Genomic DNA, 26099 nt, shown 5'->3' with positions numbered 1-26099 from the left:
TACACACACACAAAAATATATGTATGTATACACATATATGTAACATACATATATTTACATATGTATATATGTATGTATACATATGTATATATATGTATATATGTAAATATGTATGTATATTATATACACAGACTCATATATGTATATATACATATATATAATCAGCTGAAATTGCATTCACTTGTTATTTTATTTGATATCTTTGTGTTTGGCTCCTGAGAGCACTCATAGGAGTTAGGCTGAATCTTAGCATTTTTCAGTTCTAGAAGTGTCTCAGCACTTCAAGGTTTGTTTCTCATATCTAATATGGGGAAACATCTTAGAGGGAAACCTAGCAAATAACCCAAAGTGCTTGGAAATCATCTATACGACTCTTTAGAGGAACACAAAGCAGAAGAAAGAACACACACACAGTGGAGAAACAACGCAGAAGGGATCCTGGGAATGTTTGTAATGTTTTAGCAGGAAAAGAGAACAATAGTAAAGAGAATGTAATGAATAATGGTAGTGTCTGGATGTGGTGGTACACACCTCTAATCACAGTATTAGAGAGGCTGAGGCAGGAAGATACAAGTGCTTGGGTTACATAGCAAGCCTTTATTTCAACAAATGAACTCACAAAAGATTTTCTTTTTCTTTTTTTCTTGATAGATGTCTAACTTTCAATGTCTAATTTTTCTTTCTTTGTGTGTGTGATATCAAATCTAAAAGTCTTGGCTGACATTGGTTAAGATCAGCATACCCAGCTGGGCACTGGTGGCTCAAACCTATAATCCTAGCTGCTCAGGAGGTTGAGATCTAAGAATTGTGGTTCAAAATCAGCCCAGGCAAGAAATGCCATAAAATTATTATTCCAATTTACTACCAGAAAACTGGAAGTGGAGCGGTGGCTCAGTGGTAGAGTGCTAGCTTTGAACAGAAAAGCTCAAGGACAGATTCCAGGCCCAGTGTTCAAGTCTTACAACTGACCAAAAAAGAAAAAGAAACCACAAAACAAAACAAAACAGAAAGAAACCACAAAACAAAACAAAACAGAAAAACCCACTATAAACTCTGTTTTTGCTTTTTAAACTGTATTTGGTAATACATTATTCATTGACTCTACCACAAGTCATCTTTTCTTTGATGGGAGTGACTTCATTTTATTCCATCACCAACTCTCTATATAAAACTGGAGTTTGTCATCCCTGAGTTGTTAACCCTATTCTCTTGGGGGTATCTGGGTGGGGAAGGACAGGAAGCCCGCCCCTGAGTATGTGATCACTATTCTGTACCCTGCATGGACCCCAAAATAATCCTTATGGTGGAGCACAAAGTGGAGGATCAGGGGTGAAACAAATGAGTGGCAGACAGTCTTTAAATCGGAAGTCTGTCTAACGCAATTAGGATGTAAGCTACCCCCACTAGACAGATATTTTATTTTCCTTTCAGAGACTTCAGGTTTATAAGTAGAATCAACAATTTTTGTTGTTGATAACAAGGAAAAATACTCTAATTCTACCTGCCAAGAATCGTTGCTATTAACATAGCTCCCATAGTTTGCAAATCATTGTTTTTTTTAAAATAAGATCTTATTCTATATATTATTTTGTAACCTGAAAAATTTAGCAACCACCTTGACCATGTCTTTCCAGCTTTCAGAACTGTGTGTGTGTGAGAAGGAAAATGTCTGTGGTTTCAAGTATATCTTTTCTCCTCCTTCCCTCCTCCTCTCTCTGCTGCAATGAAATCAATTTTTGAATGACCAAATTAAAACAGTTTTTTTTAAAAAAATCCAAATGTGAAGTCAAATAGCTGACTAGCTTTTTTTATTCTCAGTAGCTGGCCAAGTTGTGGTCCAGGTCTTTATTTGCCCTAGCTGATGCTTAGTTCTGTCCAAAGATGCGTGCTGCCCATCCCGGAGCCTGCCTGGAGGGGGATGTATTTGTACAAGAGATGCTTCATATAGTAGGAAATAAAAAGGAACACTCCAATATCGTGGAATCAATGAAACGGGCACTGGGGAGCCCTATTCTACTTTACAGGAAAGAAGGAGTGAAAAGTCCCTTACCAGTGGGAACTAATTTGCCATAAAGAGCAGATAGTTGCCATTTTCCTGCCTAAGGACCATCCCAGCCCCCACAGGTCTCAAATGCATTTGGGTGGGTAGAAACACACACAGACCTGAACCAAAGGCGGGGAGTATGGTCATGGCCCTACCTGTGGGTGTCGGTAGTTGCAGTTAATAGGTACAACATGGGTGCTTGTTTACATAGGCACAGTCCTTTGGTCAATAAACAGCAACCTGAACAAAGATGCTGCAGGAACATTGCCCGCCCCCTCCCCCCGCCCCAACTCTCTCCGCATCTTTCTCTCTTTCTTTTTCCTTTTTTTTTGTCCAGAGTGAATGATTTGCTTTGTCAGATCACCACTGTCTTCTAAGTCTGGTGTTGGCCCTCACTGCTGCAGGACTGGGACAAAGAGATGATGTTACAGTCTGGTTTCTATGGCAACAGAGGAGGAGTAATGCAAACTGAAATGTTGGAAACACCCATTCTGACAATTGTGACATAATTCAGGTTATTACAAGGACTAACTACCAAAAGAGCACAAGTGTCATTACCTTGCAGCTCATGTCGACAAAAAGCTACACTGCACATTTCGCTTAGTCGGTCAGCTAAGAGGAAGGAAACAACACACACACACATACACACACACACACACAACACACACACACACACACACACACACACAGAGGCCTCGTTTTCTGCATGTGAAATGTGTGTGTTCTTTAAAAGCCAGTGGTTGGCTGGTTTTCCGGACATGATGTGGTTGAGGCTGTCATCGTAATGGAAATTCATTGCTGTAGCTATGGTAAATCGAGTGTTCTGCCTGTGCTGAATGCATTAGTCTAATGAGATGTTTTCAGCCAGAGAGCAGGGCTGCCGGAGACTAACTGTGAGCTACTAGCACAAGGGTGGAAGATAGCTTTTGCAATACTCGACTCACATGTGCTGAAAGTCATCTGTCTTCAACCCTCTCCTGGTCTGGTCAACACCCTGATCAGGGCTGTGTGAAGGAGCTGTAGGTAAGGGAGATGCACAGCTGGAGGGTGTGTGTGACACGGGTACTTCTCTTCTGGCTGTCAGATTACCTGCTTTAGTTTTTCTGGGTTGCATGCCTACCGCCCTGGCAATGTATGAGTCTCCTGTACTAAAACCCCTGAACCCAGCAGGGAAACTTCAGTTCCTCTAATGCAAAATGCAATCTTTGATTTCTTAGCTAGATCTGAAAGGGAGATATAGTATTGAACAGTACAGTTTATCCATTTTGCATATATACACACTTACTATTCTTTAAAAACCTGTAAAAAAAGATATTATGTTAAAAATATGTAAAAAGAGCTTTTAAAAAATCCAAATATTAGGTTAGATAACTAGCTACTTTCATTTACCACCTTCTGCTTTGTTTTTTTTTAATTTAAAATTATTGTTTATCTGGGATAAAATATTTATTTAAAATTTGATTACTAAAATAAGTGCATTATGAATGTCAGTGTTGTTTCTTAAGTTGAATTTTGAATACTCTAGATGTTATAGTTCATATGTATTTGTATTAGTTTTCTCCTAATTCATCTGTTCTAGATAAGGATACTATTGTAGTTACTGGTATTCATTAGTTTTGCGGGGAGGTGAATGGAACACTGTGGCTATGGAGTATTTGGAGCAGTTTTCCCAAGTTCAAATTCAAAGTCACCTCTTCCTAGATAGTGCTCCGTGTGATCTGAACTAGTTCTTGCATGCTCTTCTGAAGCTTGAAGTATCTCTAGATTCCTTGTTGCTGGGTCAGGACAGGTTGGTGAGGAAACATAGGCTGCAGCGGTAAGTCCTTTTACCCCTCCGTGATGAGCTAAAGGCAAAGTTTGTTCCACTCTCTGTGACAGTACATGAGAGGTGGCTTGTCATGTTGTTTCTGTGACAGTCGTTGATCAGTGGCTTTTGGGGAATGAGGCTTGTTAGCTGATCTCACTGTGCAATCTGAGATGGTTGTTGTGGGCTCTGCTTTTCCATTCTTTTCTATTTGAGGAACAAAATAAAAAATTATTGTTATTATAAAGGTGATGTACAAAGGGGCTACAGTTACATAAGTCAGGTAATGAGTACATTTCTTTTGGGACCATCACTCCTTCCTCCACTCTGTCCTAGTTTTACCCTCCCCTCCCTACCCACAAGTCGAATAGTACATGTTCAACATAGTGTCTAGCGAATATCACATTGTTCACCCTTAGTCCCTCCATTTCTGTGCTTCCCCTTACATGCTCAAAGACAGATAAATGAACAAACAAGACAAAAGGAAAGAAAACAAAAACAGCAACAAAGAAAAACCCTCTTGTTTCCATTTCCTGGAGCTCCTTTCAATAACTATTATTTTGTATGATCAGATGCACGTAGGCATTACACCTTTGTGTTTTGAGGAACAAATTTTGAAGAGTGAAGGACCTAGCTGTTTTTTTTTCTCAGACTATAAAAAATAAAAAAATCTAGAATAAAGCATGAAATATAGAAATAAGAATAAAGGAATTCATAGCACGATAAAGTAAATTATCTAGAAGGTGCAGCATTGTGTGGAACACTTTTTTTGTGTGTGTGGTTTTATTAAAAATCCTTTGAAAACACCAGGGAATATTTGAATAACAGCAGCTGGGTGATGATTACCTAGAAAAAACAGTCCTGAGTATTGTCAAAATTTAAGTCGGTGTTAATATAGGTCTTTTATTCAGGGACATTGTTCAGAGACTAACGTCTACTTTTTAAACATATTCAGGACATAGTTTTTTTAAACAAGAATGTTTCCTTTAGCTCTTCAAATCACGCATGAGGAGGAACTCTGCGATGGTTTGATAAATACATACATCAGTCAGGCTGACTTGTGCAATTAGAAAAGAAAATACAGGTCCCACAAGAGCCCAGTTCTTTTATGCTTAAAATGTTCAACTGTTGCCCCAAGGCCACCTAGATCACGTTTCCTTTACTTCAAAAGAAAAAAGAAAGGAAGGAGTCAATGAGCAGTAGGTAATAGGAAGAAACCAACAGAGGAATGAGTTTGGCTTCCTAGCAGGTCTGTCTGCTTGTCTGGCATGGTGTGTTTTCAGCAAGCGAAACCAGCCACACTTTCACTTTCTGGTTCTGGGTGGGTGAGCGGGTCCCACAGTTGCAGTGGATCAGCTTCCGGCCATCAAGCCAAATCCACCCAGGACACCCCACCTCCCAAACTATCATGGTGAAAATCCCAACACTAATAGTGCCTTTCAAAATGTTCGTTAACGTTCTCTTCTGAAAAGAGACACGGAGACAGAAGTTTAATTTTTTTTTAAAGGCTAAATGATGGGCAACTCATGACCAGATTGTTTTAAATTTTCATAATATATTGACACTTGTTTTTTTTTAATCTACTTACTTAGTTTAATTTAAATCTCAAGTGTTGGCTTTCCAACACTTAACTTTAACAAGGTCCAGGCAAGACAAGAAGGAATATTCAGAGAGGAATAATCTTTACGTGCAAAGTTCACATCTAGAGGGTTTTTGGTTTGATTTTTGTTGTTGTTTTTTAAATTATAGAGTTGTTCTGCAGATCTGTTTACAATTTTGCAGGGACACTCACACACACACACATACACACACACATCCGTGCATCCCTGTGAATTGTGCTTGAGCACATTTGGTCTGGGCAGAGGAGATAACTATCTATGCTCAGCGCTTGCTCTTGGGGTTGCTTTGTTACAGCTCCATAGGACATTTTTTTTCCTTCCCTAAGTTAGTGCTCCTGGAATCCTCTGCTTCACAAGGGACTACAGTGGCACCAGGTAGTGGAGCTCTGCTCTCCCTCCTGGCATTCCACACATCGTCTGGTCTGGTTGAGGTATTAGAATTCTAAGCATCTCCTGCTTCATTCTTCCACCTGCCTCACTTATTGTATTTGTGGATAGGGCTGGAAAGACAAGGAAAGACCTCTTCCAGTTTAATCACCAAGGACTGTAAAGTCTGGCGTAATGTTTCAAGGATGCCATTTGGGAAAGCTGTACTCTTTAGAGTTAGCACACAAAGCTTCATGCTACTTGCACATTTCTAAGAGCACTTTTAAAACATACTTCTTTGGGTATCTTATTTCTTAATCCTGCCATCTCTCCAAAGCCTAATTTGAGATTTATGTGTTTGTTGCTTGCAAAGACAGACAGGTGAGAAGAAGGCTAGGGGGATTGAAAACAACCCCTGGGAGAAAAAAAATCCAATGATTTGGTGCAAATATAAAGTCACAGAGCCACCAGGATATCTGGCAAGCTATTCTAAATTTTAATGAATGAGTCACAAAAGCCATTCCGCAAGCTTTCAAAACTGCTCCTTTATTAATAAGATGCTAATTAACTTTCTTTGGAATTAGCAATTTTGAGTCCTGGGCAGTTTGCAGCCTGGTAGGTTCTCTGGAATGCTGCCAATTTTTAACATTTCTTTTCTTTGTCAACTCTACCAGGTTTTAATTGCATTATTATCGTGGCATTTTCTAGTGTGGTCCAATGACCAAGAAGATCACCCAATGAGGATAAAGTATTTCTGAGGCTGAAAAAGCAGCTTCCAATGTTTGGTTTGCCTTTGAATCGATCACTTTCTCTTTCTTCGGTTTCCCTTTTCTAGCTTTCCACCTCAAAACCCCTGGGTTTGCCAAAGCTCAGGACTCCAGGCTCCACTGTTAAGTGTCTTCCAGACACACTGGCAATCCTCGTAGCAAAGCCTGCATTCGTTGGTGCAGCTAGCCTGGCCCCCAGCAGGTTCTCATTGTTGCACTGAGCAAATCTTGGTTTCAGTTCTGGGGAGGGTGTTCCCTCGCCTTCCTGCAGGCCCTCCCTCTCTGCTTGTCACATGCAGAGATTTCGTTTGAGATTTGAAGCGGAACTGGGACTGGAGAACCATTTGGGACATCCCCAAGAGGTTTAGAATTTCATTTACTGTATTTTACGCAGATAATATCTGTGGAAGCAGAGGAGTGCCCGGCATCTCCGAGCAGCAGCATGTCTCACATGTGCACGCACCCCCCCACCTCCCCTCCCGCTTCCCAGTATATCAGCCTAAGCCAGCGGCGATGGGTGCAATCACCCTTCAGAAGTTATTGGACTCTTCCAGTATTCGCACTGCTGGACTCCTACATGTCAGTCAATACCCTTTGCAAGAGAGGAGCAAGGATCAGGGCTTCCCATTGGGCAAGGAAGCTGTTGGGTCCTCTGATAGAACCAAGAACATTCCTGCTTTAGGTGGGTCAAATGGAGATCAGAAGCAAGCAACCCTCTTACATTCTAGAATAAATCAGCTTCTCACAACCAGGAGGGCTCCTTCCACAGCTCAAAGATAAAACTCCTTCTGCCTCTTGGTCTTCCTGCTACTTTAGGGCAGGAAGGAATTTATCACTCAGAGGCGGTCTTCACTCAGCATTGAGCTCAGGAGTCCCCGTGACACCCTGAAGCTGGGGAGCATATTCTCAGACACTCCCTGTAGGCTTCCCTGGCCTGGCTTGCAGTTTGTACTCTCTACCTACTGTCTGCATGGTTTTACAGACAGAGAATGCAGGGTAATGACCTCTGCTCCTTTCTACCAAGTCTGGCATACCCCACTGAAAGTTTTGTTGGTGGGGGAGTAGGTGGGAAGCAAGTGTGCATTTCTTGTCTGGGCAGCTGCCTTTTATTTATTTATTTATTCAGACTGTCGGTCCTGGAGCTTGACCTCTGGGACTGAGCACTGTCTCTAAGCCTTTTGTGCTCAAGGCTTGGGTTCTGCCACTTGAGCCATAATACCACTTCTGACATTTTAGTGGTAATAGTCTCATGGAATTTTCTGCCCAGGCTGGGTTCAAACTGTGATCCTCAGATCTTAGCCTCTTGAGTAGCTAAGATTACAGACATGAGCCACCAGCACTTGTTGATCAGATAACGAACTTTGTTTCACCGTGGTGGGTATCCCAGACTACAGGCATACTCCTGCAGCCAGGCTAAGCCTTGTGAGAAAGATCGTGCTTTCTGAAGAGAGCACATAACACAGAAGCAGCTACAGAAGCTATCATGAGAACATTCCTGACTATGCCAGTGACAAGCAGCGTCAACCCTGTGCTTTGAAAGGCACATATTTATCTCCCACTTTGGGAGATAAATATTTGATAGCAAGAGCTTTTGCTCCTTTTTTTCCCCCTTGGGCTGATCTTACATAACAAAAGCCCTCATTCCTTCAAAATAGAAACACAATTCATTGAAAGTTGTCCTTAAGACATAGCTAGCAAGATCAATAGAAAGCCCATGGATTGGGAGAGGATCTTCACTAGCCATACAACAGACAAGGGTCTCATATCTAAAATATATCTGGAACTGAAAAAATCAAATCCCCCAACAGCAAATCCTCAAAGAAACAACTGCCCAATAAATAAGTGGGCTAAAGACTTACAGAGATACTTCTCTGAAGAGGAAAGAAGGATGGCCAATAGACACATGAAGAAATGCTCAACCTCTCTAGCCATAAAAGAAATGCAAATCAAAACAACATTGAGCTACCAACTCACCCCAGTTAGGATGGCTATAAGCAAGAGCTCTAATAACAACAGATGCTGGAGGGGATGTGCCAGAAGGGAACCTTACTACATTGTTGGTGGGAGTGTAAACTTGTTCAACTACTTTGGAAAGAAGTATGGAGGTTCCTCAAAAGACTCCACATAGAATTCCCCTATGACCCAGCAATCCCACTTTGGGGCATTTACCCAAATGATCACAAACAAGACCATACTAAAGCTACCAGCACAACTATGTTTATTGCAGTATTATTTACCATAGTTAAGATATGGAACCGACCCAGATGCTCCCCAGAAGATGAATGGATCAAGAAAATGTGGTATATATACACAATGGAATTCTATGCCTCCATCAGAAAGAATGACATTGACCCACTTGTTAGGAAATGAAAAGACTTGGATAATTATATGAAGTGAAGTAAGCCAGGCCCAAAGTAACATAGGTCCCATGGTTTCCCTTATTTGCAATAACTAGTATATGTCTGAGACAAGCAGAAAAGGTCAGATAAGTTGATAAACCCCAAGAGAAGGACTTAGGTGGTTTTTCTTTCTTGCTATTGCTGCTAACATATTCATAAGGTGATTTTTTGTTGCTTTGTATGTCCCTCTCCCCTCCCCTCCATTAACCCCTGTTTTCACCTTATTTGATATTGGTATAATTTGGGGAAGGGAAGAAAACAAATTGTTTAAATAGGGCTACAGGTGGACCCATTGCAACAATGAAATGTACGAGATGCTATGTCAATAAACAAACTTTACAACTTTGGCAGGGAGGATGGGGGAGTGTAGTCATGGAGATGGGAGGGCAGGGATGGTAGGGAAAAAACAAAGGAGGAGGCAACAATGCTTGATAAGAAATGTACTCAGGGCTGGGAAGGTGGCTCAGTGGTAAAGCGCTTGCCTTGCATGCATGAGGCCCTGGGTTCGATTCCTCAGCATCACATAAGCAAAAAAGAAAAAAAGCCGGAAGTGGCGCTGTGGCTCAAGTGGTAGAGCACTAGCTGAGCTAAAGAGCTGAGGGTCAGCGCCCAGGCCCAGAGTTCAGGCCCCATGACCGGACCCCCCTCCCTCCGTCCCCCCAGCCACACACACAAAAAAAGGAAATGTACTCATTACCTTGCTCATGTAATTGTAACCCCTCTGTATGGTATTTTCAAAATAAAACAACCTTATTAATAAATAAAAAAAAGTTGTCCGTAAAAATATATAGCCAGGGCAAGGAAGGGGCTCAGTGGTAGAACACTTATCTTATATGCATGAGGCCCTAGGTTCAATTCCTCAGCACCACATAAGCAGAAAAAAGCCGGAAGTGGCGCTGTGGCTCAAGTGGTAGAGCGCTAGCCTTGAGCTGAAGAGCTGAGGGACAGCGTTCAGGCCCAGAGTTCAGGCCCATGACTGGACCCCTCCCTCCCCCCCCAAAAAATATATGGCCATTCATGAAGACTGGTACTAAACTTGGGGACAGATGCTGAGCTGGACAAAGCAGAGAATTATTGTGAGGGGGCCTAAGTCCAGCTGAGGAAAATGGCACTAAACAAAAAAAGCAGTAAGAACCTGATACTGGTGATTCACGCCTGTAATTCTAGCTACTCAAGAGGCTGAGATCTGAGTATGGAGGTTTGAAATTAGCCCAGGCAGAAAAGTCCATGAAACTCATAATTTCAAGTGACAAGCGAAAAGCTAGAAGTTGAGATGTTCTATAGCTCAAGTGGTGGAGCACCAGCCTGGAGTGAAAAAGCTAAGGGACAGGGCCCAGGCCCTGTGTTCAAACCTCATCCTCATTCAAACCTCTTTTCCAATAAGGACCTGGTCATTACTCTCCTTTTGTCTACAGAGCAAGTTTAGGTATAATAATAGCTAATGGGGGCCCATAGTTCTCAGCTTGTAGATCTTATGCATCCTTTGGGTCAAAGGAAAGATTTTCTTTTCTCCTTGTCCACAGGTCATGTTGGGACATCCCAGCTCTGATGAGAAAACCAGGGCTGAAGTCAGCTTTGTATGTTTCCCTCACACATAGCACCAGGCCCTTCTCTCCCTCCACAGCCTGATGTGTTCTCAGGGTGGCTTCTCCAAGGCTGACTTTGGATTGCAGATGTCAGGCTGGCCTAGGGTGGCCTGAGGGTTTGAATCCTATTTTAACAGGCAGTCTTTTCTTGGTAGAAAGGCAGGAAAGAAGAAGCTAAGAGAAAAGAAAAGTACAAGATGAAAGCCAACTCCAGGATTCATGCTCCTGGTTTTGGAGACAGGATTTGGAAATTGTGTAACTCCTTTGGGGGCTGGCAATGTGGCTTAGTGGTAGAGTGCTTGCCTAGCATGCTTGAAGCCCTGGGTTTGATTCTTCAGTAACACATACACAGAAAAAGCCAAAAGTGGCTCTGTGGCTCAAGTGGTAGAGTATTAGCCTTGAGCAAAAGAAGTTCAAGCTCCTGGACTGGTGGGGGGAAAAACAAAAACAAACAACAACAACAACAAAAACATTCCTTTGAGCCTAACCATGTCTGCAATACTATAGGCCTATAAGCACTTTTTCTATTTCATTATAGTCTTCCACAAAAGGGACTCAACCTGCTCCTGTCTAGTTCTTTAGAATCTGATGTCCTCATTGTTGGGAAATTGGTGTTGTCAAGTCTTTATTCAATAGTCATCTATGAAGACATGCTGCTTATTCTAAAGAAAATAACTCAAAACTTGCATGAGGCATTGAGTGTATTGGTCAGTAGAGAATTCATGGTAGGACTAGATTTCTGTGATTTTTTTCAGTTGTCATTACTGTTTGGAATTAGGGGCAGTTGGTATTGTCTTCCTTGTGGTGGTGGTGATGGCAGGTTGGGGGAAGGAGTTCGTGTTGGGATGTAAGAAGCCAGCTGTGGGCTACCAATATGTTGCCCTTATATTGGGAATACTTTCTTTCAGATGCCAGTATGTGCTCCAGCATATTTGACTAGATCACTTTTTTTTGTTGTTGGTCATCAGACCTGAACTCTGGGCCTGGGCACTGTCCCTCAGCTCTTCAGCTAAAGGCTAGCGCTCTACCTCTTGAGCAACAGTGCCACTTCCAGCTTTTTCTGCTTATGTGGTGTGGAGGAATTAAATCCAGGGCCTCATGCATGCAATGCTAGCACTCTACCACTGAGCCACCTTCGACTAGATAACTTTCAAAATCTCATTTTCCAGGATTACAGGCAATTACCTATAATTCTAGCTACTCAGGAGACTGAGATCATGGTTCAAAGCCAGCCCAGGCAGGAAAGTCTGTGAGACTCTTCTCTCCAATAAACTACCAAAACCAAGAAAACAAGCAAAAAATAGAAGTGGGGCTGTGGCTTTTGTAGTAGAGTTCTAGCCTTGAGCAAAAAGAAGCTTAGGAACAGCACCCAGGTTCTGAGTTTAAGCCCCAGGACTGTCACTTAAAAAAATAAAACAATCAAGTAGAAAGCTAGCTATATGTAAGTGGTTTAAATGCTGGTGTTCAAACTACAGATAAAGCATAGAGACAGTGGGTGAGGGAATGGTTCTGTTGCTCCAAATCACTGCCCATAGTTAGACGACAGCTCTAGTTTCAAGTGTTTGTGACAAGATTTTAAATACTTAACAAAAATAAAATGGGTATATATGGGAAAGTTATATTGGTGCTTGATGTGGAAGTGGTTAATTGGTCCCACAGTGAGCAGCTGTACAAGTATGTGCTGTCTTAATGAGACCAGGTGGGTATGAACTCTCTCTGGGGTTGTGAAGTTAGAAAGTCAGTTTGGGCTGGAATGTGTGTGAAAATGTGCAGGGACCAGTGACACGTGATAATGTGGAGGACTGGTCCTTTCTGATTGGATAGAAGTCCCTAGGCATGGACCAGCAAAGAATGAGTAGCAGAAAGTGCTCTGAGGGTAGAGGAGGAGAAAGAGTTTGTTCCATACAAAAGAGTTTGTTCTACACAAACTGTTTCCCCTAGAAACAGTCCAAATCTTTGTTTCGGTCAAGAACTGAGAAGTTCTAATTTGCTTGGTTCTAGGCTTTTGTGAAATAAACTGGAAGTAAGAAGAAAAAACTTAAAATATATTTCTAGCCATAGGTCAGATCATTTTTATGACTCTATTTGACATTTCCATGTGTGAAGGGGAACATGTTTCCATAGGACACAGGCTCAGCTAGTCCATATAGGTTTCTAGCAGTGGACAGTGTGGATATCCAGAAGGGCCTCCTGAACAAGTTAGGCAAACCCAGGCCTCCTGGAACCAAAGTTTTCTGTATTCTGAGTGTGTTGCTATCAGCTTTCTTTCTTTCTCTTTCTTTGTGCTGGTACTGGACTTGAACTTGGGACCTCACATTCTTACTTGGCTTTTTCATTCAAGGCTAGTGCTCTACCACTTTTATCCATACCTCCACTTCTGGCTTTTAACTGATTAATTGGGGATAAGAATCTCACTTGAATCTGCTTAAGAGGTAGCTTCAGGGGCTAGGAGGTGGCTCAGTGGTAGAGTGCTTGTCTTGCATGCCTGAGGCCCTGGGTTCCATTCCTCAACACCACATAAGCACAAAAAGCAGGAAGTGGTTGTGTCGCTCAAGTGGTAGAGCGCTAACCTTGAGCTGAAGAGCTGAGGGACAGCGCCCAGGCTCAGAGTTCAAGCCCCACCTACCAAAAAAAAAAAAAAAGAGGTGGCTTCAAATCTTTTTTTTGTACATTTCTTATTGTAAAAATGCTGTACAGAGGGGTTACAGTTAAATGAACAAGGTAATGAGTACATTTCCTATAACAAAGGAGGAGGCAACAATGCCTTCAAATCTTAACCCTCAGATCTCAGCCTCCCGAGTAGCTAGAATTACAGACATAAGCCGTCAGTTCTCAGCCTCCAGGAGTTTTCTTTCTCATCCCTGAAAATGCAGGTACAGAACAGGGGTAAGAAGAATTTATATGGGGATGACAGATCCACAGAAACTCCAGGCAGTTGTCCACTCAGCTTGTTCCTCCATGGAAGCTAGAAGGTTAAAATAATAACATAATGAAAATTTAAAAAAACAACAACATCAAACCTTTGCTCTGAAGTGTGGTTCTTTTTGTTTGTTTTTAAATTTAATTTAATTAATTTTTGGTACTGGAAATGGAACACAGGATTTTGCTTATGCTAGGCAAGTGCTCTACCACTTGAGCCATACCCCCAGTTTTTATTTGTTTTTGAGGGTTTCACTATCTTTCACCATCAAACTTGCAATCCTTCCTGCTCCTGACTCCTGAGTAGCTGGGCTCGTAAGTGTGTACCACCATACCTAGAACTTGAATTTTGCTTTCTACACAAACCCCAAATCTCCAGACTGATAATTGGTTTAAAGGCCTCCCTCCAAAACCAAGGCTCAGACTGTTCCATGGTGTCTTAGGGCACATAGCCAGCTTAGCTTCGGGCCTTCCCATCTAGAATGGCCCAGTTGTCTTCTCCAGTGACTTTCCATCTTCTGAGGACCACTTCTGCCCTCAGAACTGCACAGAGTAGATCAGAATGGAGCTATGTGGTTTCCAATTCCAAAAGACAGTTAATGGGCTACTGGTGTGACCCAGGGCTAGTCCCGGCCCATACCTGGCCTCCAGAAACCTCTTGCTATTGCTGGGGATGGTGGTCTTATTAGTCCCCACTGCTAAGTGCTGAAAAGAAAACAGAGTATTGAAATGGGCTCAGTAAGCCCTAGTTACTATAATAAACGATAATGACTCCTTGTTTATGTTCATTGAGCATCACATACTGGAGGAAGGTATGAGAAGCACCAAATTCGCTTATCTTACTGAATGTATTTAATTCACATGGGAAGCTAATATGGAAAGAATTATCTTTATCTCCACCACCCAGGTGGGAAACTAAAGATCCCATTAAATAGCTGGCTATGTGGTTACATGAGCATCTGCCCAGTCTTTTATTCCTCAGGTAGAATGGTGGGCCGTGTGTGTGTGTGGGGGGGGGTCTCACCTGTGTGGGCTGGGGAGAAAGAACTCTTTCATTCCTCAGAGCCAGCTGCTCCTGCTTAGCTAGGCCTGGTAGTTCCAAGGCCATCATGTTCCAGAACGGAAATGATTCCATAGTATATCCACTTGGAAAGACAGTTTTTTGGTCCATAGCAAACTTCTTGTAAAGAAAGAGCACTCAGTACTGTCAGCTTCCACCTTCCTTTTTATTACAAGTATTTTCACACCCTGTTTATGATCCTGAAGTGAAATTCATAAATAATGCAACTCAATACCTGTAATTTAAGAAAAATTACTATGTTGTTCTAGTGGCAGTATAAAGCAGAATGAAGACTGAACAATTTGTAATTCTTAGTGCAAACATGGACTTTGGACAGCAGATCAGTGACACCTGCCTCCAGAGGCTCCATCTAAAGCAGATGTAACACGATCTGGAACTTGTGCTAGGAACAAGATTTTCCATAATGACATGGAACTTTTGGAAGCTGGTCCCTAGGTGGTAGTTTTGAGGTGGTAGAACTGGTGAGAGGTAGGGCCTGTGTGAGGTCATTGGGGACACTGTCTCTGAAATTGATGTGTTCTGTTGTTGATGTTGGTCATGGAGCTTGAACTCAGGGCCTGGGCACTGTCCCTGAGGTTTTGTTCTCAAGACTAGAGCTCTACAACTTTGAGCCACAGTTTCACTTCCACTTTTCTGGTGGTTAATTGAAGAGTCTACAATTGGAGACAGGAGTCTCCAATTAAGAATCTGCTTGGGCTGGCTTTGAACTGTGATCTTCAGATCTCAGCCTCCTGAGTAGCTAGGATTATAGGTATGCGCCTCTAGCATCTAGCTAATGTGTTTTATTTGTTTGTTTTTGTTTTTTGTCCCACAGTCTAAAATGAGTAAGTCATGATAAAACAAGCCTGGTTTCCTGACTCTCTCAGGCTTCCTGTGTTACCCTGTGATTTCTCCCTGTCACTCATAATCCTACCACAATGCCAGTACCCATGATGTGCTACTAGTCAATGGGCCCCCACCAGGGGCTCTATGTGGACAGAGGGCACTAACTGATCAATGTTAGATTTTCAGCCTTCAAACCTGAGAACTAAATAAACTAATTTTCTTTATAAAGTACTCAGCCCTCAGTATGATGAACTTTTATTAAAATATACTTATCTTCATCTTCTGTGGTAGCATGTACCCATTGTCTCAGAACTTAGGAGGCTAAGGCGGGAAGATTCCTCGAGCAGAGGGACTCAAGACCAGCCCAGGCAGCATGATGAGACCCCTGTTTTATGACATACTTAAATAGGTCATATATGATTTGATAAATGTTAAAAAATATGATACAGAAGGTCTAGAAGGTAGGGTTCCCCAAAGAGTCCAAACTAATAGAATATGTGTAAAGAGATCTGCTTTAACCGGCAGGCTTGAGACCCAACAAGAGCTGATGTTTTAGTATAGTCTGCAAAAACACTTGAGGTCCCCTTGTTAATGGAGTTCACTCTGATGTCTTTTTTTCCCCCTTTTCAGGCCTTCAGTGGGTTAGATGATGCCCATCCATGTTAGAAGAACTGTTTCAATCAATCCACCAGTTCACATGTTACTTCCATTCATAACCACTCCCTCAGACACATCAGAATAATGTTTGTTCAAATATCTGGGCACACTGTGACCCAGTCAAGTTGACATAAAATTAACTGTTGCAAGAGGTGTTTAGAATGGAAAATTTGAAAAGGACATATCTAAAGGTCAGAAATTTGGTAAGCATTCTTTGAGTCAAATGAGTCCTCGCCTGTCCCTCTCCTGGATGCTAAAGGACTGGATCTAAAATAGCAGATGGTACATCTCACTCAGCATGGGGATAGAAGCCTCTGGGTCCTTCCCATAATGTATCTGGGAAAGTCAGCCTTTGTTTTCAGAGTCGGTTTTGGAGAATGTCCCTGTCTGTGAATAATTCTGGGGACATTTGAGCCACCCTTCAGATTTCTACTGCTCTCTTGGGAGTGGGAGTTTCCCACAATGTGCAGCTGGCCAGTATGGTTATTGCCAACACTGGAGGCAGCCTACCGCTCTGCAGCCGCAAGATAGGCTCCCTCATAGGATCGAGGTCTCAGCACACTGTTTTCCAGACAGAATGAATGTGTGCTCTACATTTCTCAATTCCAGAAAACCCTGAGCTAAGTCTGGCTTAGTGGTGACACAGTAAAACTGCCAAGCTACTCAGATGTGATTTATATATGATATGACATCACAGGAGCCACGACAGTCCCACATCTCACGGCTATGAAGGATGCAGGACATTTTCATATCTCACCCGGGTCCCCACTGTAAAGACTAGGTCACAGCCTACGCCATGCCTCTGGTCCCTTCTCCCTTTGCTTACTTGATGAGTTGTAGAATAGTATCTTTGAAAGATACATATCTGGTTATTATAGTCTGTTCCTGCTGCTCTGACAAGGTAGAATGGGTGATTTATAAACACTGAAACTTGACTTTTCCCAGTTCTGGAGACTGGGAGGTCCAAGATCAAAGCATCAGCTTTTAGTTTGCTGTGTCCTCCAAAGGAGACAAATGTGTTTCCTCACAGGGCAGTTATAGTACTTTTTTGTTTAAGATCTGAGGATTGAGGTTCAAAGTCACTCAGGCAGGAAAGTCCATGAGACCCTTATTCTCAATTAACCACCAAAAAGCTGGAAGTAAAGCTATAGCTCAAGTGGGTAGAACACTAGCCTTGAGTTAGAGTTCAGGAACAGCACTCCGGCTCTCACTTCAAGCCCCAGGACTGGCACACGTGCACACATACACACACACACACACCCACACACACACACACACAGAATCTCAAATAGACTCCATTACTTACATTTGGTTGCCACATGTTTTGACCATGTTCTCCATTACACCATTCCAATATATCTATCATTCACAGTGATTAATTATAAATAATTTTTGTGCATACATCTCCAGTATATGTATAGTCATAGATTGCATAACACTCAATTATTATACACTTTATAAAACATGCAAAAACTAGAAATGACAAAGGTCACTTGAGTCTTTTGTTCTTCCCTATATAGTCTCAAAACCTATGCATATTTTTACTTTCTTCTCTTACTTCTCCTATGATAAACTCCTGTGTGTCGTTCAGGACACCAGTCCGCCCTTCATTCCTCAGGATGCTGATTCTCCACACTGACTTCGTAATAGCAACACATCTTTCCTTCCTTGTCAATACTCCAAGAGGGACTCCCTGTTCTCCTTTATCCTGTGATTTGGGTGGAACATGCTTCCTCAGAGAAGCAGGCAGCCAGACCTCCAGGAGGGTGGGGAATAATTGAGCAAAATGTGCAAAAGCAAACTTAATTCCAAATATCACACAATTAGGCTAATGCGATTTAGAACAACGTGATGGGTGAAGTTTGTATTTATTTTCCCCGTAGACCGTAATTAATTCATGAAAGTGCTAGAAGCTGTTAAGTTTTTTTAGCAAATGGATAATAGAAGTATTCTTTGGATAAAAGCAAAGACAGCAGCCTAGTCATTTTATACAAAGGCACAAAGAGAAGAGAAGATAATTACAGCTCCAGAGCACTAGTCCTCATCCAGGACCAGAAGGCCCACAATGCCTGGCCAGGAGGGGCTGCGGGCACAGATTACAGAGTTTTCTAGTGCCTCAGGCATGGTGAACTATTTTCCTGATATAGCCGGGGAGATTGCTTCACTCATTCCAGCCAGTGTCCAACAGGGAAGTGCTAATAAATATGACAATAAGATTGTAATGGGACAAGGGAGGCTGACGTGGCGTTTTGTTAATTTGTGTGCAGCATCAGCAGGAGCTTTGTAAGCCTTGGGCAATGAGACAAGTGCATGTTGCTTTGACTGTAGGCATTTTAATTAGCAGTCCTGGGAATATCGCTGGGCTGTGGCAGCTGAGTGTGACCTAGCCCCACAAAGTAGACCCAAGACAGGCCTTCCTCCAGCTCCTGCCTCTCCGTGGCCATTCAGAGGTCTTGACAGACGCAGAGATCCAGGGAGGGAAGTTTCTGAGAGGTGATGGAGGCAGAGCCTCCCTTGATTGGGGGCCAACAACAATTAGCAGCTCAGCATCCAGAGCACTTCATTTAATGAAGTGGTGGCAAAGATGGGAGGAAATGGCTTGATCCCAAGGAACTGGGTGCAGAGGGGTGGGTACTAAAGCCTTCTGCTCTCCCTCAGCTTTTTAGCTCAAGGCTGGCATTCTGTCATTTGAGACTTCTGGCTTTCTGCTACTTAATTGAGGAGAAGACTTTCACAGACTTTCCTGCCTGAGGTTGGCTTTGAACTTGGATCCTCTAATCTCAGCCTCCTGATTGCAGATGTGAGCCAGAGGATCTCCCAAGGATGTTTTAAAGTTTCATTTATTTTCTCTTTGCCTTACAAAGTTTGGCTTACATACCATGCAAGAATAAATCATAACTCAAAATCATAAATAAAAAGTTATGTTTGCAGGCCCAGCCCTTGAAATTTATGAGTATCAAACAGACAAAAATACAGACACATTTCACCTGTCCCCTAAGTGCTATTTTAGTTCCCTCCTCTTTCTCCTCCATTGTGCTACCTACTCTGGCTGCCAGCTACTTCAAACTCAGGAGGACTGCTGAGCCTAGAGAGGGAGCCAGCACCTCCAATGGGTAGGCAGCTTGGTTCTCAGGGGTACTGCCCCAAGCTCTCCCCAGCTACAGGCACCAAGGGGCGAAGAGCCAAGGACTGGCATACGGATAAGCTGTTGGTTGGTCTATGGTGCAGAAATAGCTAAGTCCATCAGTGCTGGGCCTCAGTCCCCAACTTTTTCACTTTGAGTTCTGAGGCTGGGAGATGGGGACATTAAATGGAGCTACTGCAGGCTAGGATGGGGGACTTAATACCCAAAAAAACCCATCTCTGTGAAGGTTCAGGCACTCAAGTGATGGCTCCGGAGGCCCAGTGCAAAATACAGGAGGAACCAGCAGGTTCTTCAGAATCAGCAGTGAGCCCCATCGAGGCTAGAAGTTGCACTCTGGGTGGGGGCTGTTGCATCTCACCAGGTCTGTGCAGAAGAAGAAACCAACTGGTGACATGACTTACTTTTGCTAGTTCATTAGTGGACTTGACATACCATCATTGAGCACTTATGGCAAGCAAGGTCTACCATATAACTCCATCCATATATACAGAGACAAGGGAAAGTAAGAGCCAACCAGGCCAGGAGGTGGGTCTTCTGTCTTTGAAGGACCTCCTGCCCCTCCTGCATCCATGTGCTTATTATTCTTTGTGAGCACTCAGGCCTGCCTTTAGTCTCCTGAACTTCTAGGTTGGGGGTTGACTCTGTGTGTGTGTGTGTGTGTGTGTGTGTGTGTGTTCTCTGTTTACAGTTCAGCTACTGCCTCCCCTGATAGCAGAGGTAAAGCCCTGTGGTATAGCCGTGGGGTTGGGACAGCTTACTTTGCCTAGAGGGCAAGTTACCACAAAGCAAAGAAGAAGATCTCTGTGTTGGGTTATCATGAGGAGCGCAGGGTGTACTGAACCCTATTTGATGCTGGGTCAGCACCTGCCCATTGTGGAGATGCCTCTATTTTGCTTGTCTGTCTGAGTTGAGAAGAAACATTTTTAGTTGGGAGCTGCCTGGACCCTCGTTGGGTGGAGGAAGTTGAGAAGACAGCAGGCACTGGTCCCTCCATGGTGTTACCTGCTTTTGTGACAAATCCTATTCTATTCAATGAGAAAAGAACAGATTGCTTCTTCTATTTCATTGAAGAATGAGGTTGGGATATTGCTAGGTATCTCATTGAATTTGTAGATAGCCTTTGGCATTATTGCCATTTTCACGATGTTAATCCTCCCAATCTAGGAGCATGGGAGGTTTTTCTACTTGCTTAGTTCTGCTTTAATTTCCTTTTTCAGGTTTTTAAAGTTTTCATCATAGAGGTCTTTTACTTCTTTTGTTAACTCCTAAGTATTTTATTTTTTGTGGGGCTATTACAAAAGGGGTTGCTTTCCTAATTTCAGCTGCGCTCTTCTTGTTATTGGCATACTGGAAAGCCATTGATTTCTGAGGGTTAATTTTATACCCTGCTACTTTGCTAAAGTTTCCAATCAACTCAAGTAACTTGGGAGCACTTCACTCCAGTTAGAATGGCTATAATCAAGAAATCTAGTAACAACAGATGCTGGAGGGGATGTGACCAAAGGGAATCCAACTGCACTGTTGGTGGGAGTGTAAACTTGTTCAGCCACTTAGGAAAGTAGTATGGAGGTTCCTCAAAAGGCTCCACATAGAGCTCCCCTATGACCCAGCAATCCCACTTTTGGGTATTTACTCAAATGATCACAAACAAGGTAATACCAGATCTACCAGCATAACCATGTTTTTCACAGCATTATTTACCATAGCTAAGATATGGAACCAACCCCAATGCCCCTCAGTAGATGAATGGATCAAGAAAATGTGGTATATAGATACAATGGAATTCTATGCCTCCATCAGAAAGAATGAAATTGCTCCATTTGTTAGGAAATGGAAAGACTTGGAAAAAATTAATTTAAATGAAGTAAGCCAGGCCCAAAGAAACATAGGTCCCATGGTTGTCATTATTTGCAATGACTAGTTCATGTCTAGGACAAGCAGAGAAGGTCAAAGGTTATGTACATATGAATATATGACATGATGTTAAGTGAAATGAACCCCAAGACAGGAACACAAGTTGTTTTTTCTTTCTTGCTATTGTTTTTAATATAATTAAAATTCACTCTGTGATTCTTTTGTTTCTTTTGTATGTTCTTCCCCCACAGTATAATCCCTGGTTTTACTGTATTTGATTCCTGTGCCCTGAATCTTGTATATACATTTTTTTAATTTGGGGAGGGGAAGGTATATAGCAGAATGCTTAAATGGGGATGCAGGTTGATCCATTGTGACGATGAAATATACAGGACACTATGTTGAAAATGAACTTTACAATGTCAGGCGGGGAGGGAGGAGTTGGGGAAGTGGGGAGGGAAGGGATGGTAGGGGTAAAACAAAGGAGGGTAACAATGCTCGATAAGAAATGGACTCATTGCCCTACTCATGTAACTGTAACCCTTCTGTACAGTATTTTTGCAATAATATCTATACCTATCTATCTATCTATATATGAAAAGAGAAGAAAGGAAGGAAAAACAAAGAAAAGAGTCTCTTGAGACATTCTTCTGAACCAAATGGGAACACTCAGATTAACAACTCATGTAACAGGGCTTTCTTCTCTGTTTTTGTGGCTTCATTGTCTCTGAACTCTCATTAGTCCTGGTTTTCCACAGAGAGAATTCCAGGGCCATTGTCCTATGGAGTAGGGTATTTCAGAACCAGGCTGATTTCTTGTGGTCTCACTGCTAGCGTTAGAGCTGCTGGCTGTATCAGGGGGCCTATAAAATAGTTCACTGCATATGTGAAATTTGACATCATTCTTTGCTGAGCTAAGTCAAGAAATTTATAGCTGAGAATGCAGAGTTAAGTTGAAAATGTAGCTTTGGCTGGGTCTGAACATAATCAGAGTTTTGAGCTATAGTTGACAGCTTTCATGGAATAGAAATACCAAACATCATAAAATCAGCCTACTTGCAGAGTTTGAGATGTGATATGAAGCAGTCCTGAAATGACTGTGTCTCTTGCCTTCATTTAAATGGACATGTTAAATTGCAGGACATGCAGCCTTCAAAAGGCTACAATCTCAATCTTTTTCACTAGGCAAACTGCTGAGTGGATCTGATCACACTCATGTGCTTTGCTTTTGTTTTTGCCAGTCCTGGGACTTTGAACTCAGGGCCTGTGCATTGTCCTTGAACTTCATTTGCTCAAGGCTCTAGCACTTGAGCCACTGGGCCATTCTGGCTTTTTCTGTTTTTGTGGTACTGAGGAAGTGAACACAGGGCTTCATGCATGCTATGTAAGCACTCTACCACTAGGCCACATTCCCAGTCCCTCATGTGTTTTCAACACATCCTGTATTTTAGATATTATCCTGGAACAAAAAATAAATCAGATGTCCAGGAGACAGGTTGGCAAACACTTTACTAAAACTCCTGATTATAAACCTTTATGCAAAAAGGTCTCTAGACTGTCTCTGAATTGAGAAACGACTCTGTGTGTGTGTGTGTGTGTGTGTGTGTGTGTGTGTGTGTGTGTGTGTGTGTGTGTGTGTGCGCTGCTGCTGGGGCTTAAACTCAAGCCCTCGTGCTCTTGCTTAGCTTGTTTCTCAAGGTTGGCCCTCTACCACTTGAGTCATGCCTCTATTTGGAGCTCTCTTGTTGGTTAATTGAGATAAGAGTCTCTCAGATTTGTCTGCTGCAGCTGGCTTTGAACTGTGATCTTTAGATCTCAGCCTCCCGAGTCGCTAAGATTTTAGGCCTGAGCCACAGTGCTCAGCTAAGAAAAAACATGGGGGTTGCCTAAACCCTTATTGTGGGGTGAAAGCCAAAGATAGCTCCATGCCTTCTTGCTTACTTCAACTCCCCAGTTCCCCACCCACCCCAAACCTCTTTTCTCATCCTTTTTTCCCTAGATCATGTAAAACAGACATCAGTGCCTGCTGTACAGACTGGTTGTGAAGATTAGATGAGCTGACTGTAAAGCCAAGCTCAGGTTATAGTTGCTATTTCAATAACCAAAGTCATTCTCCCTCTAGCTCCTTGTAGGAAGACCCATCTCTTATGCCTTAAACTTCCACATCTTCTTCAGGACCTGCTCTTTGTCCCTTTCCCCTTTGCCCATAGTAGGCATTAGATAACAATTCATTGAATGAATGGATGAATGAATGAATGTGTGAATGAATGAGTAAAGATTGCAGTAAAAGAATTTCCCTCTCCACTCTCCCATGTTCTTTTCATATGCAAGAGTACCTAGAAGCTTCTGTTCCAACTTGAAATGATCAGATAACACCTTAAAACTTTATGTGTGCAGGTACGGGGTGCTTGAACTCAGATACTTGTAATTTTGCTCAGCTTTCTTGCTTATGGTTGGCACTCTATGATTTGAACCATACCTCCAGCCCTTAAAACAACTTTTTTTTGCTGGTCCTGGGGGCATGAACTCTGGGCCTAGGTGCTGTCCTTGAGCTTCTTTTGACCAAGGCTAGTGCTCTACCACTTGAGCCACAGCACCTCTTCTGGCTTTTTCTGAGTACTTTATTGGAGATAAGAGTCTCACAGACTTTCCTGCCTGGGCTGGCTTTGAACCATGGTCCTCAGATCTCAGCCTCCTGAGTAACTAGGATTACTGGCATAAGCCACTGGCACCAAGCTAAAACAACTACTTTTTGTTGGTGGTGGTCGTGGTTGTAGGGTCTGAAATCTAGGCCTGGGTACTGTCTCTCAGCTCTTCAGCTCAAGGCTAGCGCTGTACCTCTTGAGCCACAGAGCCACTTCTGTCTTTTTCTGCTTATGTGGTGCTGAGGAATCGAACCCAGGGCCTAATGCGTGCAAGGCAAGCAATCTACCACTGAGCCACCTTCCCAGCTCCTAAAACAACTACTTTTAAAAGATAAACCTGGGGCTGGGAAGGTGGCTCAGTGGTAGAGCGCTTGCCTTGCATGCACGAGGCCCTGGGTTCGATTCCTCAGCACCACGTAAGCAGAAAAAAAAAAAAAAAAAAGATAAACCTTACAGAAGAAAAATGGAAACCCTAAAAATAAAAACAAGCCAGGTGGCGCTGGCTCACACTTGTATTCCTTGCTATTAAGAAGTTTGAATCCTTCAAGCCCCATGACCGACAAAAAAAAAAGAAAAGAAAGAAAAAAAGAAGTTTGAAGCCAGCCTGGGCAGAAAAGTCCTTGAAACTCTATTTCCTATTAACTAGCAAAATATCAGGCTAGTGGTGTGGCTCAAGGGCCTAGCTAGTACAAGATCCTAAGTTCAAAACCTAGTACCATCAAAAACACAGAAATAAAAACAAGTAAAAACCATTGTGATTGTACTATAAAGTATAAGGCATGGACAGCATAGGATGGGGCAGGAGCGGTGGTACATGCTTATACTTCTGGCTACTCCAGGGTAGTCTTGAGGCAGGACAATAAGAAGTTCAAGGCTAACCTCAGCTACAAATCAAGACCCTATCTCAAAAGAAACCAACTAGAAATTTTAAAACATAGGAAAGAAGCATTATGAAAAATTTGCGTTGATATATTAAACAAAAGCTTTGCAAAATAAGACTAGGCCATTATGATACAAGATAAAAGAGAAAGCCAGAAGAGTCTCCTAGCACTAAAATAAACTGAATTCATAACTATAAATGATTCCACAAATAAAACTTTGGGCTCAGATGACTTCACTGGTAAATTCTATTTGAGGAAGAAATTGTGTTTGAGGGGTAAATTATATTTGAGGGAGAAATAATGCTAATCTTACAAAACTTAAGAAAATAGAGGAGGAGGGAACATAATTTGTAGTTTTTTGACTCTGCCATAATAATCCTGTTACTATCCTTGGCAGGATACTAGAAGAAAAGAAAATTGTAAACAGAAATACAAGAATATTTAAGAGATTGTTAACAAAATGTATCTTGGTCAAGTGAAGTTTATGTCAGGAATTAAGGTTACTTCATACTGTTAGGTTTTTAAAAAGAGGTAGCCGAGTAACCATTTATGTTAGGTTTTTAAAAAGAGGTAACCGAGTAAGAACAGCACCAGCACGCACGTGGTATTCAGGTAAGGGGTAGGTTTATTCAGTAGACCTGCTGGGACCAGGCAAGGTTGGCACTCCACGTGGCTGGGAAAGGCCTGGGAAGGAGAGAGCTGGGAAAGAGAGGAAAGAGCTAGAAAAGAGCAGAGAGAGGGGTAAGAACAGTAGCATTCACATGGTATTCGGGTAAGGGGTAGGTTTATCCAGTAGACCTGCTGGGACCAGGCAAGGTTGGCACTCCACGTGGCTGGGAAAGAGAGAGGAAAGAGCTAGAGCAGAGAGAGAGCTAGAAAAGAAGAGCAAGAGCTAGAAAAGAACAGAGCGAGAAAAAGAGAGAGTCTGGGCCTGGGCTAGGCCTTATGTAGGGTATGGGCGGAGAAAGGTGTGGCCACATCAAATTCAGATGTGACCTCAGCGGATGCAGATGTGACCTCTTCCAGGTGTCCCAGTTGCCTAGGTAACGCAGGTACTGGGTGGAGACTTTGCTGCGAGGAGGGTGGAGTCTGCTCACCATCCAGGAGAGGACCTTACATTCCAGCCTTTTAATAATCATGAAATAGGGCACGGATTCTCTCTGGCTACTTCCTGCTGACAAGGGGCGCCGACAATAGGGGTAAAAGGCTGGAATTTGGTCTCCTCCCAGAGAAGGCAGTGAGCAGCAGCTGTCCCTTGGTGGTGTGAGTCCTTAGGTGAAGTCTGGAGAAGTCTCATGAGCATTGAGGGGCTGGAAAAAAAAATACTAGAGAGCAAATAAATGGCAAGCGGAAGGACTCGAGCTGAAAATGTTGTTAGAAACGTCCCTAGCTACTTCTGACATCGGGCGACTAGGTGGAGAAGTCAGGTGACAAAGGCAAGAATATAAATTCCTGTCCAGTTAATAGGTACACTGGTATGGACACTAGATGGGGACGCTTCTTACTT

General features: G+C 42.6%; 1 protein-coding gene across 2 annotated transcripts in view; it reads left to right on the top strand.

The window, feature by feature from the left end:
- The first annotated feature begins 2871 nt into the window (after nucleotides 1-2871).
- The window catches only part of Scml4 (Scm polycomb group protein like 4), a 74507-nt gene continuing 51279 nt past the window's right edge, over nucleotides 2872-26099 (top strand). For both annotated transcript variants that reach the window (XM_042673879.1, XM_042673872.1), the window contains exon 1: nucleotides 2872-3067. The gene's annotated coding sequence lies outside the window, so the exon portion shown is untranslated. The remainder of the gene's footprint in view (nucleotides 3068-26099) is intronic.

This window comes from Dipodomys spectabilis, unplaced genomic scaffold (assembly GCF_019054845.1).
Source record: "Dipodomys spectabilis isolate Male_0828 unplaced genomic scaffold, ASM1905484v1 ptg000001l, whole genome shotgun sequence".
NCBI lineage: Eukaryota > Metazoa > Chordata > Mammalia > Rodentia > Heteromyidae > Dipodomys > Dipodomys spectabilis.
This window is presented reverse-complemented; position numbering and strand designations above follow the sequence as displayed.